The sequence below is a fragment of the Neovison vison genome, chromosome 1, assembly GCF_020171115.1.
Source record: "Neovison vison isolate M4711 chromosome 1, ASM_NN_V1, whole genome shotgun sequence".
In the NCBI taxonomy this organism is placed as follows: domain Eukaryota; kingdom Metazoa; phylum Chordata; class Mammalia; order Carnivora; family Mustelidae; genus Neogale; species Neogale vison.
The window spans coordinates 285884950-285899138 of NC_058091.1; the positions used below are offsets into that span (position 1 = coordinate 285884950).

General features: G+C 43.3%; 1 protein-coding gene across 5 annotated transcripts in view; it reads left to right on the forward strand.

The window, feature by feature from the left end:
• Positions 1 to 14189, forward strand: part of DAB2 (DAB adaptor protein 2) — a 162152-nt gene that overhangs the window by 111515 nt on the left and 36448 nt on the right. For 2 of the 5 annotated variants that reach the window (XM_044232503.1, XM_044232505.1), the window contains exon 1: positions 825 to 921. The exons of 1 other annotated variant lie outside the window; for it this stretch is intronic. The gene's annotated coding sequence lies outside the window, so the exon portion shown is untranslated. Of the gene's footprint in view, positions 1 to 824; positions 922 to 14189 lie in introns of those variants that run through there. 2 more of the 5 variants (XM_044232508.1, XM_044232507.1) reach the window with 2 other exon arrangements.

The following is a 14189-nucleotide window of genomic DNA, read 5'->3' on the forward strand; positions in this document are numbered from 1 at the left end:
TGCAGGGAGCACAGTGGAAAATCCGCGCAGAGTCAGGTCAAGGGTCTGCACGGGGAGGTACATCATCTTTGCATCAGAGACGCAGCTCTTTTAGATCGGTTCGATGGGGGTGAACGTCTTTGTTTCCATCGATTTCAGAGCACTGGTTTTCTATCTGTCCATCAGGAGTTTATTTCAGCCCTAAATGCAGCCTGTTTTACCTGTGCCCACGCAGATCCCCCACCAAGTTAGGAGCGCCCGCCCCGGCCCTGCCTGCGGAGGGGCAATCCCACGTCCGGCCGGAGGGACGGCAGGTCCGAGCCGGGACCCGTCGCCTCTTGCCCGGAGAGTCAGGAGTGAAGGCGGCCCTTTGTTCCGAGGGCCCCGGCGGGTGGGGATGACTTTCGTGCGCCACATCACCGAAGTGGCAATCCGGAGAGGGAATTTGGGAAACGAAGGTCCGGTGGATCCCACCCCTTTCCTGCGGAGTTTCCCCTTCCTGTCCTTATTTGCCCCCTCCCCTGCCCCGCGTCCCCCAGCTCGCGGCGGCCCGGGCGGCGACGGCGCCCTCCTCCCTCGTCCCTCCCCCACGGGGCCGGGGCCCCCTGCGATCGCCCCCCGCTGGCGGGGCTCTCGAGCGAGGGGAGCCGGGCGCGCGGCGTGGCGGCCGCTCGAGTTAATAAACAGTTAAGTTTGGAAGACTCGGCAGACACGTTGAGGGGGAGTTACCAAGCCCAGGCAGCAAAAACATCCCGGCGCATTCCTGGGGAGTCCTCGGCTGCCAGCATCTGATTAGAACCATATCTCGCCGGGAGTGGCCGCGCGGCTCCGAGGCTCCCGGGCCGGCGGCTATTTAAGCGCGGCCCGCCGTGTCGGCCGCGCGGCAGCCTGGAGGCTCGGCACCGGGAAGTCATGCTCGCTTCGCCGAGGCGCTAGCCAGCCGTGAGTCGCTCTGCCGTCCTTCCTCCCCGGGGCTCCATGTTTCGCCCTCTCCACCCTCTTTTCCTCCCCTTGGGATGCAGCTCTGGGACTTGTTGGGGGGGGAGTGGGGGTGCGGAATCTTGGAGAGGGGACGGTACTGGGGGAAAGAGCGGTTTTGTGGCCTGACATCCGAGGAATGCTTCCGCGGACTGCATTTACCTTTGGGGTCGGGCTGCAGATGTCCAGCTTGTGACATTTCATAAGCGCCTCCCTTTGTGTGTGTGTGTGTGTGTGTGTGTGTGTGTGTTTGCGTGTCCGAGCGCGCTTGGTTAAAGACTCTGCGGGCAACCCTGGTAGTACGCTGGTGTGGCCGCTGACTGCCTAATTAACCCCTCCAGGGGTGTTTATTTTTGCCCTGTGACAAAGGCTGGGGACCCGGTTTGTGCTCCCCCCCCTCCCCAAGCTTTTTCCTAGTGGCTGACAACGTGTGGCATGAAAATGTGAACTTTGTCTTACACCGCATTCTTAAGAAAGTAGCTGCCCAAGAGACTGAACAAACTTGTTTTAAATCCCTGGAGCGTTTAAAAGGTGTTGGCCTGCTTGCTGTAAACTGGCTGGAAAAATGAAGTAAGAATTCTAGAAAAGGGGGAAAAATGAATGGGTTAAAGCCATGGAGCTCCAGCCAGCCTAGCGGTTCTCACAGCGTAGAGCAGACTCTTGTTACTCCTCTCCGGATTCCTTTCCTCTTGTTTGACTCAGTTCTTAGCCTGGAATTCAGGTCCGCTGTCAATGTCAGCAGGGAGCTGCTTGAGTCCAAAGGGAAATTTAACTGGATTAAAAGCACTTAAAGAATCTGGATGTTATCTCCACGCCCTTACCACCCTCCCTCCCCACCGCCCCCCCAACCACCTTTTCCTCTTTCCTTTTAGTTTGTGTTTGGAAGGAAGACAGGCACTCTTGTAAAATGAGAAGAGCAGCAGTAAGCTTCCAGACACATGGAAAGACTTAAAAATTATGGAGGGGAGACTTCATGAATAGTAAATGTTGTTATTACACTATAAAGTGACTTAATGAAAAAATTTCTGGCCCTAATCAGGCAAAGCAGCAGGAGTAGGGGAGAAGGAGGTAAGACGGAACTAGCTCAAACAGAACTAATGGTTGGAGAAAGAAGGCAGCTGCAAAAATGCCTTCAAGATGTCTGATTAGGCTCTCTGAATGGCTTTGATGGGATCTAGAATTGATCTTCCTTACAGGCTTGAGGTTAGCTCCCTGCACGGGAGCATCCACTGGCTGTTGAGGAGGAAAGTACTAGCTGAGAATGGGGGAGCCTTGCAGCGACCAAATGGTTTGTCTCCCTGGTCTATGACATCGCCACGCTTGCTTCTTAATCCCCACCGTCAGACCATGAGTACGCTGCTTTTCTCTGGGCACCGCCCACCCCAGGTCCTGTCTCTCCCTCTTTGAAGGGAAACAGGCCTCAGTGACACCGTAGGAAAGTTTATTGCCTTGAGGATTCAGAAGTATTTGGGACTGAGCTCTCTTTAACCTTCGGGGCAAGGATCATTTTGGTAAAGTGCTGGGGGCGTGTGGGTGAAGTACCACACTTCATAGAACATGGAGTGTGCAGGGTGGACAGTCTCCTGGAGAAAGCACGGAGGAGATCTAGTAGCCTTTTCCAATGTGTATTTCTGGGACTGATGACTTCTTCCAAATTCCTCATCAGTCTTCCTCCAAGGCAAACTGGATTCTTTTTCTTGTTGGTGAATAACTTAACTTCCCACTCTCAACTCTGTCCCTTCTTACCCAAACAACTGCCCTGGAAACCAGTTCTTCTTTAAGCTATACCCTCCTACATTTGATTGGAACCAATTGATGGTAATGGAATGTCCTCCACCTTTGAACCCTGACATCTGTGTTGTTGGCATTCTGATCTTGGGCACAGTTGGATCTTCACCTGAGGATGTTAGGAGAGGGAAGAGAGCCATGCATGGCACTTGTTAAAAGCCTTGCCTAATCTGTTGGGGGGGAGTCTGCATTTCCATTCAAGACTTTTGACAGTTTTAGATTCAACTAGAAGTCCGAATTCCCATGCATTCGGTTTATCTCTTGGCTTGCTCAAAAGCTTGAATGAATCTTAATCACCTTGTTAGGGTTGAAGGAATTGCTTTTAAACCCTTGTTGGCATGAAGGTGGTACAGGGACCTCTAGAAACTTCTGACCAGATGGTTGGGAGTGATACTTATTGGCCTACTTGGCCATGCCTCAATTATCTGAAGATTAAGAGAGCAGAAAGACATATGCCTTGTTGAGTGGCTCCTGGCCAGAAGGAGGCTTTGTGGATATGTGGGCTCTTGGTGAAACAGCAAGAAGATGCTGCTTCATTCCAAATTCTACCGTAAGCGTACACTTGCTACCACTGATATTTTTTATCTGAATGGTTTTGAAGGCATCATGTGTTTCTCTCCCTCAATCTGTCCTGCCTTCGGGATTTAATTGATGCTTTCCTCAAAGACAAGTGAAGGTGCTGAAATGCTCGAGCAGGCTGCTGAAGAGTGGGCTCTCCCATGTGTCCGGTTGTCCTCATGGGCATCAGAACATGCCTTCCCACGTGGAAAGGCTTGACAACAGGCTGGCTGGGGAGTGTCCGTTAACACATCCGTGAACATGTCAGGCTTTCTGTCCTCCACGAGGAATCAGAACGAGACCTGCACTAGCAATAAGAAACACCTGAGTAATAGGACGTGGTATTTTAAAATTTTCCCTGGTGCTGCACATACTTCTGAATTGGAAGGCGTGCCACTGAATTGCACCGAGGTCAAAGTCATCCCTAGCAAGCTAGCTGCAATAGCAGCTCCGTGTGCTTGGTGGAAGCCTCATTCACCGTAACGTGGCCCGACTGGGTTGTATGAATCAGAAAGAGAATAGACCATCCGTCCCCTCTTGGACAAAAACCATGCTAATTTCTGATGAAGGGAACAGGGGATGCTGAGGATGGACACAAAGGGCCAGCACTCATCCCAGTTTCTGCCTCCCCCCCGGACAGTCAGGTAGTGGGGTGGGTGAGCGCGTGGCTTCCGGAGTCTTGCCGCCTTGATTCAGACCCTGGCTACACCACTGTTGGTTACATGACCTTGGGCAAGTTGCGTAACCCTTCTGTACTTAAGCTTCCTTATCTGGAGAATAAGAGTACCTAGCCCAAGTTTGCTAGGGAGATTGTTAACCTAATATGCTTAGAACACCGTATTCTCTCTGACCTAGAAATACACGAGTTTTGTGTTATTTTTGCCCCCTGAACAACTGAAGGATGTGTCTCTGTGAAAACTGAAGGCAGAGTGGAGAATTTCTGCATCAAAACTGGGCACTGCTCGTCTACCTGAGAACGGCTAATCATTCAAGCACTTCATGTTGCCAGTGTGTTTGCTGTGCTCACTGCTAGGACAGACAGGGACTTACTCTGTATTCTCTGCCAGGAAGCCTGTAGTTTGCTTTGGTCAAGCTGACCTCCTTGGGTCTCAGTGAAGTCTCTGCCCCCCTCAGCTTCCCTGTGGAGAGGAGTGGAAGCCTCTCTTCCCCAAGTCAGCATTACAGGAGAAGGAAGTGGGAAAGCAGGGACCACCCATACTAAACTGAGGGACTGGACCAGAAATAAAGTCTTCCAAATGCGTGCCGCCCGGGTCTATGCTTGCCCACATAGCTGGGCAGGTTGCCATGGTTACTCCCCTTCCCGCATCCTTCTCCCACCCTGGAAGGAAGCCTGCCACTCTAGGGTGAGCAAAATCTGAACAAATTGCTTCCTGATCTAAAATTGGAAGTTACTTTTTTATTGAGGTCGACTCTCCTGTCTACCTACCTCATCCTTTTCCTCTCCTCAACTTCTTCTAATCTTAACCCTTAATCGCCTAACTCTTGCTAATTCTTCCATCATCAAGGTAGAACAACAGGAAGGCTTATGAAATTTCAGGAACACAGGAGCTATTGCCTCAATATTAAAGAAACCTGGCAGTTTTTCTCTGCTACCGTAACTTACACAAGCTAGCTAGAGGCAAGTGACCTTTAACTGCCTTAAACCGGTAAGAATTCTGAGTGAACCCAGCAGGCAGAGTGTTGAACTGTAAGGAAGTTACCAGAAGGCAGGATGCAGGAGGACTGTCACCTAAATTTTTAGGTAACCACAGAGTAAGGGAGCAGGTAGACTAGGAAGTAACAGTCCTGAAAAAGTGAGATCCAAAACACTGCTCAACCTGGAATAAATTTGGGGGAAGTATATGTGGTTTCACATTTTCTCTGGGTGAAAAGCTACCCTATTTCTCTCTGGTGTACAGTTACGCTGAAATAGACTGAGATCTTTAGATGACAGATGAAACACACAAGCTCTCATTTCACAATCAGATTCATTCAGTCTTTCAAGAGTGGACACTTAGTTACCTTCATGTGTGTTTCACAGCTAGAGAGAACTTGTCTAAAATAGTGGTTCTCAGAGTGTGGTCCCCAGACTAGCAGCACCGGCATCATCTGGAAACTTGCTAGAAATGCAAATTCTTGGTCCCCATCCCAGATCCAGTGAGCCAAACTCCAGCAGTGGGGCTCATCCAGCTGTATTTCAACAAGCCCTCTGCATGATCTAAGAGTAACTTTCACAATTCATTTGTTTTATAATTCAGTTGTTCAGTGGAAAGCATAACAAAGTATGTGCATTCCTACAGTCATGGAAATAATAAAGCAAAGCATTTAAACACAGCTCAATTTAACTGGATCTTAGGATACAAAAGATGAAAAGGCACAGACCTTGACATTTTTCCTACTATCTCAAGTTTGTTTTCTTGATCCAAGGAAAACCGATATACTCCTTATTTTTGTATTATCCCCTCACTTCCAAATCCTTTTTCCTCTTTTGGGTTAAGATCATAATTAATCTCCATTTATTAGGAGACTGCCCCACTTACTTCTTTTAAAAAAGATTCTATAAACTAGATCATTACCCATGAACCAGATGGTTTTCTCTAACCTATAAAACTTTTTTTATTTTGTTTTTCATGCAATACCCAGAGTGCAGATGAAGGCTTCTCCATATTGGTAAATGAATCTACTGCAACTTGGTTTTTATAGAGCTTTATGGTTTAAAAAGTACCAGTCCATTCTCCCATTTATCTTTCACTCTAATAACTTAAAATAGAAAAATATCTCTTTCTTAGTTCAAATATGATCATTGCATGTGAGCTTGCTCAGGGTCATATCATTAGATAGGAAAGTCAGGATTCAAGCATGAATCTTTATCATTTGAATCTTGGTGTTTATCTGAATATTTACATAAGTACCTATTATGTGGATTGTGTTGCTAGCCTGGCAATGGAAGAATACCCAGTGAGTGGAAATCTAAAAGAAAACCTACATCACGTGAAACAAAGAATGTAGACTCTGAACCTGCATTGGAATGACAGCTGGGCCATTTCTTAGGCATGCTGCTTAACGTCCCTGACCCTTAATTGCCTCACCCACCTTGCAAAACAGTCCTAAGAATGACGGATGTTAATCAGAGACCAATGTTTAGCAGAGATCACACCTTAGACTGAGAAATACAAGGGTGTGATCCAGAATTAAAGAATTGGAATTCTAGTTTCAAGGAGATGGCATGGGTTAAGGGTTAAGAGCTTAGACTCCGAACTGCAAATGACTGTCCACAACTCACTTTTCCATTTAAGACAAGAGATAGCGTGTCCAAGTTTCTATTTTTCTCCATCAGTAAAATGAGTTACTACCAAGTTAAAGTTTAAGGTGAAGCCCTGGGAGATGGAAAGCTGCTGCTTCAAAACTCCTCCTCCTCTAGAACTACAATTCCCAGTGCTGCAGTTAGGCTGATATTTGGAAAATGCTCTTGCTTTACTTGTTTTGAGCTTGAGGCAAGTTGAAATCTAGAGATGAACACATTTCAGCTGAAAAATTAGAAGACCTTCTTTCTTGCACACCTTGAAACTACTAAATGTGAAGGTCCAGCAGGAGAATGTGGCAATGCTTCATAAACCAGTACAGGCTCACAAATATTAACTCTCAAGGTACCACTTAAATCTCATTGGGCATGACAAGTCAGTCCTCCTAAAGTCTAGAGTTGATCCCTATTCAAAGAACCGGAAAGTGATGAATAGCTTCATTTAACTGTGTCCATGTTGGATATAGCTGTCCTCCTTGTTCTAAACATTTCATACAATTGGCTTCACTTATTTTCTATACTTTAAGTGTCCTATTAGGGGTCCAGACCTGTTTTGATCTTCTGTGATATGTTATGCAGATGCTGAAGTGCTTTCTGTTGTCAATTAGTTGTCATATGTTCGAACACCTGAAAGGTTATATGAAGAATGCTCATTCTGGCTTTGGCCACCTTATTAATCCAGGTAGGAAGCGTATACCTGACCTCTAGATCAGAGGATCAGAAGTGGGCACGGTATGCTTCCGAGTAGTTGTTCAAATATCTGTCCTTTTGAACAAAAGTCTCACCTGTGCTTTAATTAAATTAACCCTGGGTGGTGGTGTGGTGGTATTTTTCGGTTTTGGGGTTTGAAATTTTTCTTTTAAACCTTTACTTCTAAATTTAAACATCATAAGTGCAATCCCATTTTTGAAGTAGAAAACAAATACGTAACTGATTGAATAGGCTCTTCCATCCACAGCCGGTTGATAATAAGGAGATTTAATATCAATTTCTGCTTAGACCAAGGTTCAGCTATAACTGAAGCTTATCAGAAACATACATATTGACAACTGACAAAGAATCGAAAAGCTGATTTTATTCAACATTGAAACTCTCTTTGGAAGGGCATCTTGTTGCATATAGGTGCTTGTTTAACTGCCTGTTAACTTGTTCTTTGGGAATTTCTGATTTATTCAACTTGTCTGAAGTTCTCAACGACTAAAGGTCAGCTGTAATTTTGTTGGATGATAATATTGACCTGACACCTGCTGGCAGACACATAAATGCCAACAATCGCTGCCAATAAGAAATTTAGAGTAAATGACATCGACTTAACTAACATGTGGTTGTATTAAAATGAGGTGGTGTGGGTAGGATCCAGAGAAGAAAAGGATACCAGTATGTGATAATGGACTTAGCTTTTGAAAGAATGGTGGATATCAGATAGAAGAAAAATGCATCCTAGGCAGAAGCACATAAGCAAATTATGCAGGTGCGTGTCAAGGATACAGACTTGCCAGTTTGACCAAGAGCAAGTACAGATGGCAGAGAAGGAAGACACGGATGTGGAAAGTAGAGATGGATTGCACTGAGCCTTAGATATAAGCACAAGAACTTTAATCCGTATTTGTTATGCAGTGGATCTCTGTTAAATCAGGAAAACAAAATGCTGACTCAGTTTAATTCACCTAGCTCTACTAGCAGAATGACTTTGAGCAGAGATCGTTTAACTTTGAACAAAAGCCTATATTCCATGACAAATCAACAGTGCAGAGAAAAGATTTGCCTAAGAGAATATTAGGGAGCAAATGGAAAATATATGTCACCCCTAATGTTTTAAGTGCACTACTCTTTACCAAACTATGTGGGTATCAGAAAGTAGGACCTGACCTCACAATTTCATTGAGTTGGGGGAAGAGTTCTATATGAATTGGAGGGCAACAAGAGGTCGTGGCAAGTGGAGAGAAACAGTAGGCTGGTGAAGGGTCGGTGGACTCCGCTAAGGCAATACACCATGAGTAGACCTTGAATGATGGGAAGGAATTCACATAGGTGAAGGCAGTATTACAGCCTAGGGTCGCAACACAAGAAAGTGGTGTGTGTGTGTGTGTGTGTGCGTGTGTCCAGGGCAAATGGAAAAAATTAGCCTCCCTAAGGAATAGGTCTCTCTCTCTCTAAATATATGTAGATACATAGATAGATAGATAGATAGATAGAGATGCCTGATTAATATAAAACCAGGAAGGGGGTGCCTGGGTGGCTCAGTGGGTTAATCCTCTGCCTTCATTTCAGGTCATCATCTCAGGGTCCTGGGATCGAGTCCTGTGTCAGGCTCTCTGCTCAGCAGGGAGCCTGCTTCCTCTCTGTCTGCCTCTCTGCCTACTTGTGATCGTTCTCTCTGTCAAATAAATAAAATATATATATAAAATCAGGATAGGGCACTCCCACAAGAATTCACCCATTAAAGTAAGTCATTTTACAGCTAGTTTCTTACCACTTGGATTCTCATTGGACCTTTTTGAAAGAAGCTGAAGGAAAAATTTGTCTCACAAAGAGTTTCTTTACTTCAAGAATTCTAAATATCTTAAAAAGCACCTATGTTATGGGTACAGAAAATACCAAAATAACAGTGTAATGTGAAGTGGCGAATTGTGAGGGACAAGATACATGATACAAGGAAGTATCGCTCTTTTGGAAACAGGAACTTGGGGTGACAATGAGGCAAGATTAGGGAGGAATACTAAAAATAATTTTTTAAATTTTTTTGGTGGGGAGGAAGATGGGGAATGGACATAAAGATAGTTCTAGAAAATAGAGGGTCACAGGTTTGCCAGATTTGGTAGACATGAGAAGAGTCTATGATAAAATCTTAGTTTTATGCTGAACTATGGCCAGTACTGTTATTGATCTTTGAGGCATATCCACATACCAAATACATTCTGTAGTTCTGTTTCCAGATAGCATCTTGAGATGCAAATGTTCAACTTTCTACATAGGAATTCATTAATAGAAACAACGGAGGCAACCCTGTTCTGTTTTAGGATCTGGACTCTTACATTTCGTGCAGCCAACACTTGTTTAAGGGCTTCCTACTTGCAGTGATAATAAAGTCAGTTTTTGAAAGACTTACATTAACCGGATGCTACCGGATACTCCCTTGCCAATGCTCTTGTAAGTCGGCTGTGTTACTCAAATACCAAAGCACTTTGGTGTGGCCCTGGTTACATTTTCATAATATTGCTTCGTTAAAATCTGTGATTCAGTAGTTTTGCCTGATCTGCAAGTGGCATTATTGTACTCAGAAAATCTGATGAGTGAGGGTGCTGCCGAACATGTCTGGTTCTAGAATATGGAGGTTCGGGTCATCTCTGAATTGCTTGCCCTTCTGAAGTGACGGAACTGAATGCCAAAAGAGCACAGCGTTTCTCGTGTTTGTGATATAACATTGATTCGGAAATTTGGATAACTTTTCAGGAATCATCATTGATGTTCTTTAATAACCAAGTGGATCACAAGATTCTTTCCTCCAGCTGGCTCTGTCACACAGATGCTCTTTCAGATCGTTATATGGGTATAGAGGACTCCCTAACATTGAATGTAAATATCTTCCATCTAATTAGTGCTTTAAGTAAATGTCATAATTTTAAAACTGTCTGTTGAAGAGGGTAATTAAGCCTTTAAGATAAAATTTGCATCTTTCCATGGTTGATATAAATAAGACAGCAATTTATACAGGAGTCCTTGAAGTAGAACTAATTTTGCTTCTATTAAGCATTATTCATGGCAATGAGGCTTTCTACCCTAATCAGAAATGTTTCCTCTTAAAAACTTAGCACCGATTGAAACCATTACCTGCTTGTTCTCTCTCCCCTGCCTATACTGTAAGCCCCTTGAGAACAGAGGCCATGTCTCTTTCAGCACTGTATATAGAGCATACCACAGCACTTGGCACACAGTAGGTGTTCAATAACCAATAACCAGATGGCCAAGCGAATGAGTGACAAGATGCTCTCCTTTGCACCATTGACTGTAATTTATTATAGAGTGAGCAAAATGGGAAACTTCAGCTCACCTTATCATCTGTTGGTATAAGTCAAACAGTTCTGAATCCTTTTTTTTAACTTTTATAATGAGTAGCATCCATATGTTCCTCTACTTTAAATCTGCTCAGGGCCTGAGAAAGGCAGACAAGCTGTTACTGAAATTCTCCAGATGGTGTGGTCTTTTCAAGTCCTTGGGTTAACTTCTGCCAATGGAGTATTCGTCATAGCTCATACATCGATCTGACATGATGCATGTAATCACCCGGCTGATAATTACTGTAGTGGTGAATAGTCTCCCACCTGATACTTCACCCAAGGACAACTTCTTAAAAGTTGCCACTAACCTGCTTCCAAAAAACAAACAAACAAAAAAAAAAAAAAACAAAAAAAATAATAAAAATGGAAGAAATAGATGAAATCTTTGGCTCAAGCACTGGATAATTAAGGTTATCCCCTTGACTTAACACAATTTCTGCCAAAATCAGAAGAAACCTTTTTTTTTTTAAATTGGCATAGTGCTGCTATAATGTAAGGTTGCGATGTCCATTAGGCTCTTTAAAATGCCCAAATTGAGGCGCCCGGCTAGCTCAGTCGGTAGAGCATGAGCTCTTAAAATGACCAAATTGTGTTGCCAATTCATTACTGTTCCACAGATTCCCTTGGGTCCAAGGAAAACAGCCTAAAACCGAACAATAGACCAAATGCTGACCAAGTTTAACAAGCCCAGCATAAAAGAATTTTTTCAAATCTTGGTGACCATTTGATCCAAATGTTCATCTTTTTTTTAAAGATTTTATTTATTTATTTGACAGACAGAGATTATAAGTAGGCAGAGAGGCAGGCAGAGAGAGAGGAGGAAGCAGGCTCCCCGCTGATCAAAGAGCCCGATGGATGTCGGGTTGGATCCGAAGACCCTGGGATCATGACCTGAGCTGAAGGCAGAGGCTTTAACCCATTGAGCTACCCAGGCGCCCCCACCAAATGTTCATTTTTTTTTTTTTTTAGGATTCATTTACTTGACAGAGAGTGAGAGAAGGAGAGAGAGCACAAGCAGGGGGAGCAGCAGAGGGAGAGGGGGAAGCAGGCTCCCCGCTCAGCAGGGAGCCCGATGTGGGACTTGATCCCAGGACCCTGAGATCATGACCTGAGCTGAGAGGTCTAACCCACTGAGCCACCCAGGTGCCCCCAAATGTTCATTTTTTAATACATCAGGAATTTTTCTCAATGACTTCAGATAGGTAAGTTTCCACGAATGATGTCCAAGTCAGTAGTTCAAAGCTTACAGTGCGCGGCATTCCATAGTGTGCATGTTCATTTTGTAGGTTCTCTAAGCTTTTGAGTTTAATTTCACATGACTGAATTCTAAAGCACTTTCATGATTCTATCTCTAGCCCAAGATAGACTATAGATTTACCTACATTTCAAATATTGCTCTCTGGCAAATTAGCTTGTCTCTAAGGAATTTAATTTTAAAAATGCAGAACAGCACGTGTCACCCTAATATCACTGTTCTAAAGGCGTAAGGAACAGAAATCTGTCTCTCATCCTGCTCACTCCCGTCTTAACCAGCATTTCCTTGGTACTGATCTTCCTAGCCTTTCAAGTTATATGGAAAACGTAGATAAAATGGAGAAATGCTATATATTCTGCTTCAAATGAGGAGCTATAACAATGTGACTCTTTTAGTCGGTAGCGGCCTTCTGTAAAGGATATTATTCTTTTAGGTGGTCACATTTCAAAATACCAATTCACTTATATCAGCTTTTAGAAAACTGACATTATGGGAATTCTATTTTTAGGATGAAATGGATCTTCTTAGAATGAAGGTTATAAGACATAATGGCCTTTGATTTTATTTATTTATTTATCTTTTAAGCCACTTCTAGGACACTTGGTTTGTTTGAAGTTTGAGCATCATAGCTTGGCAAGATGGATAACCTTGGATCTGACATTTGAGATTTGTTAGACCTTAACCTTTCAATTAAAAACCTTTGTTTCCAAAAGATTAGCCAAGTATTTAAATGAAAAAAAAAATGGCCGTGTTGAATCACTCAAAGTGGCAAGTTCATGCAACTATCCTACTACAAAGCAATGTCACTCTTTGATGCCGTGGTTCGTACTCAGATTTGTCACCACCCCAGCCTCCGCACCACTGCTCAAAACCTCAGTCTTCCCAGTACTGTCTAGACAAAATGTAGTTCTGAAAATTCACTCTAATCCAGTTTGACCCAGCTTTCAACCTTTTCCCCTCGTATCCACCAACACAGTCCTGTGTTCTAGCCAAGCTGACATAAGTATGCTTTATTCACTGCTATCAATTCCTCTTTCCATGAAAGTGTTTTCTGGCCAATTCACATTCCTCTAATCTGAAGAACTGAGTTTACTTCTCTCTTTTTGCTCGTATAATTCTAAAACAGAGAAGTTAAAAGCATATGTATTAGCCCTGTGGAATTTTTAGTGGGTTGGTTGAATTTTGTACTTCATCTTCTCTCCCGTCAGGTAGGGATATCAATCCTTCCCCCATAACATTAAACGAGAGAGGTTTAGCATCTTACATCACACATCACACCTGATGTATAATAAACATCCAATAAATTTAACTTGCAAAAATAGGGTATTCTTTCTGCGTTCCTAAGAAAACTGTTTAAGCCGTCATTAACCCTGCACTTCCAACTCTTTTTCTCTCTCTCTCTCTCTCTCTCTTTTTTTTTTTTCAGGACATTTACCACCTTCTGAAAGACTGTAATCTATTTATATGTTTCCCTGTTAGAGAGTAAACCCTACAAAGGAATAGAATGTTCCTACAAAGGAATAGATCTTTCTTTTGCTCATTGACATATCCCAAGCTCTAGAAGAGTGTCTGGCACATAGTGGGGACACAGATTTGTTACATAAATTAGCTTGCATTCAGGGACAAATTTTGTTTTCATTCTCTCAGTTATAGTGGTTTTTGAGCAAAGTTTAATCACCAAACCCCAGGTGCTCCAAATAAAATAATAAATAATAATAAATTTTTAAAAAAGCAATCAGTATTTGAAGGGCTTCTCAATCTTATAATAGCATGACTTCTGGGCAAAATCTAGGGTAGCTAATGACTTCCCATTTGTGTAGTCACTCTGGCTATGTGTGAGACAGATGACAGGCCTTTCCGAGTCAAAAGGGAAGGCATTTGTTTTTACCTTTTTAAGGGATTTTCTTAGATGGGGGTGCAAATGTAGAATAGAATGTAGGGTAAGGGGCCTCAATGCTGGAGAGATTGACCCTCAGAAAGAAATTTTAATCACATCCACTCCTGATAGCCCCCAAAATAGAACTTGCTTGTGTTAGTGGAACTAAGAAAAAAGTCCTTTGGTGTGTTTCTCTCACTGTTTTCTTTGGTGGAATTCACTATCTACATACTTCAATAATTCATTAAGGAGTGCAACCTAGTTTAGAAAAAAAAAATAACCTTACAACTATAAACATTCCTAATTTCAGACTTTGCTGCACTAGAAGGCATCTGTGGGGTATAGAAGGGCTTGATCATTAGTTTTTTGAGGATTTGTTTTAACCTCCTTGTCTAC